A 2,961-nucleotide genomic window follows, 5' to 3' on the forward strand; every position below is an offset into this window, starting at 1 on the left:
GGTGGAACCCACACCAAGACAAGAGTCTTTTCTACATTTTTATCAAGCTCATGTTACCTGAGTAATTTGTTTTCAGATTTAATGTTTTAAAACAACATCTTAGCACTCTCTTGACAATGGCAGTTTGTGCCTGGCTGCGACCAGGTGTTCCCTTCTGTTTCCCAAAGAGGAGGTAGCAGGGCAGGTGGGGGCCGGGAGGGCAGAGCCAGTCCACCTGGGGCAAGCTGTCTGTTGGGGTCTCTGCCAGGGTCTCTCTGAGGGGCCTGCTGACCTCAGCCTCCCAGCCCAGGGGCTCCTCCTGAGGCCAGGGGCTCCCTGTCACTGGCAGCCCCCTCGTCACTGGTCCTGGAGCACTGCCGGCTCCACGGCCAGTGTCTGGCCCTTCGAGGCCTCCCCAGGACCTATGGGGTCTCAGTCCTGTGCTGGCAGTGTGGTCGCTCCTTCCCAGTCACCCAGTGGATGGAAGCTACGTGGGGACAATTTGACCCCTTCCAGCTGCTCCATGCCTGCAGGGGGTGAGCTCCACAAGCGTGTGCTTGTGAGTGAACACACACATGACAACTGCCCACACCCATCAGCGGGCCAAGAGCCGGGGCATGAGTGGGCAGGGCCTGGCGCGCTGGGTCCCTGCTCCAGCCCCCAGCGTGGCTGTGCCTGCACCCTGGTCCCTCCTCCTGCTGGCACTGTGCCTGACCCATGACAGCGGGACAGTGTGAGGAATGGAACAGGGATGGGGTGGAGGGGGGAAGGCCAGCAAGAGGGAGCCCCCCAGCCAGGTTCATGGGGAAGATGGCCTGGCTTGCTCTGTGCTAGCGTGGCTGCCTTGATCCCCCTCAGGGGGGTGGTGGGGAGCGCTCGGTTGCTCCCAGAAACTCCAGCATCTTAAGGGGTGAGGCCTCAATGTCCACTGAGGCGGTGAGGTTTTTCAGACCAGCCCGCTGCCCCTCCCGGCTCCTCGAGACCCTTTGCCCCTCACCTACCCCCGCTACCCACCCCTGCACCCCCACTTTGCCTTGACTCTGGACTCTCCAGCACTGCCCCCACCCCCCGGCCCCGCTGGCCGCTTCCTGGGACCCCTTCCTGGAGCCCTGCAAAGCCAGCGGGTGTAGAGGGACGGGGAGCACACATGGCCCGTGGGGGTGGGGGCAGTGGCCGCTTGGCTGAAGAAGCAGGAGGAAGTCCGAGCCTGCCCGAAAACCCTCCCAGACCCGGCCTCTGCTGTGACAACCTCCTGTCACGGGCGGCCTGGGCTGTGCGGGATTCAAATCCACGTGCAAGGAGCTGACGTGTCAGGTGCAAGTTAAACTTTTTTGGTCTAATTGTGGGCGAAGAAAAAGATTTCTGAAAAAATCAAATGCTTTGGTTTTTAAACATCCTTTTTCTAGTATTCTTGTGTTCGTGCAGAGAAGCTTTGTGTCAGGGGCTGCTGGCTGTTGGCGTGGGAGCGATGACAAGATGAGGACCTCCCCAGGACCCAGGAGAGGGTGGGGGAAGGTTTATGTCCATGGTGGGGAGTGATCAGGTTTTAAAGCCTGGAGCACTGCACCTTGCATCTCAGGCCCCCCACGTGCCTGCTTGTGTCTGCAGCCACGCAGGTGTGGGGTCACCTGCTCACCCTAGATGCCTCTCCAGACACCTGCCTGCACTTCAAGGCCTGCAGAGATGCCCGCTCAGTCTCCTGGGCAGGTGTCCTCCCCCCTCCCCCCAGGAGCACTGGTTTGGGGCCAGTTCCAGCCTCCACTGGGGAGGCAGGAGCAGTGAGCGATAAGCTGAAGGTCACCCAGGCTGAAGTGGGTGTGGCTCCATTGCCTCTGCCCAGCACTGAGGTGTCCCCATGTCCCTCAGTGTCCAGGCCATGTGTGTGCTCTTGTTGTGGACAAAAAGATGCTACTGCCCAGCTTGTCTGGACCGTCCTCCTGCCTTCGAGGTGAGCACAGCCAGAACTGTCACTGATTTCGAGTCCCCGGCCCCAGGCCTCTGCAGGATGCGGCTCCTCTGGGGGCCACCCAGCCAGGCTGTGCAATTTTGGGCACCTGATCGTCCTCCACCAGGAGCTTTCTGTCTCTCCCCCATGACACAGCCCGTGTGTGGAAGGACCGGCAGTGGCCACATCCCAGGTAGCCTGATGATGCATAAGTGGCTCTTGGGCCTGGGAGACTGCAGGTAAGGGTCACGCCGGCTGGCCTGAGGCATGAAGGGGCCAGGTTCCTGAGCCACACCTCCGCTCCCTCCGCCAAGGAACCTGGCTGGCGGGCACAGGACACAGCTCCCTGGATGCAGGGCTGTCCAGGCATACAGCCCCTGCCTCGTGGAGTGTCTGTCCTGTACAGCGACTGTGGGGAGGTGAAGCTGCTGGCTAGTGGCCCTGCTTGCTATGTGGTGGGGACCAGGGTGCACAGTCATGCATTGGTCTGTGCTGCTCGCCAATCAAGTCGTGTGCACACGCTGCACCTGCATCAGGTGGGGGGCCTGGGACATGGTGCTTGGTGTCTGTCCCCTGTGTGGGGTCTCGGGGGGTGTTGCTATCCTAACATGTCTAGTAACCCATAAGGTGTTGTGAGACATCCTTGTCCTATGTGAGACCTTGCATCATATTACGTGGAGTCCTTGTCATGTGTGGACCCCAGGGTGTGTTGTGTGGTGTCCCCGTCGTGTGTGGGACCTCGAGTCATATTGCAAGGAGTCCCGGTCGTGTGTGGACCCAGGGTCGTGTTTCGTGGCATCTCAGTAGTGTTTGGCACCCCAGGATGCGCTGCGTGGAATCTGTCACGTGTGGGGACTCTGGGTCGTGCAGTGTGACATCCCCATTGTGTGTGGGGACCCTACGGTGTCGCGAGGCTTGCAGCGGGTCTGCTGCGGTCCCATCCGGCCCGCCGTTCAGCTGGTTTGCGGTTGTGGCGGGGCACTATGTGGGTTTCTGGGCCGCGGCGGTGGCGGCGTCGGCGACGGCGGGACGACAGC

The sequence above is a fragment of the Pteropus alecto genome, unplaced genomic scaffold (genome assembly GCF_000325575.1).
Source record: "Pteropus alecto unplaced genomic scaffold, ASM32557v1 scaffold700, whole genome shotgun sequence".
In the NCBI taxonomy this organism is placed as follows: Eukaryota; Metazoa; Chordata; class Mammalia; order Chiroptera; family Pteropodidae; genus Pteropus; species Pteropus alecto.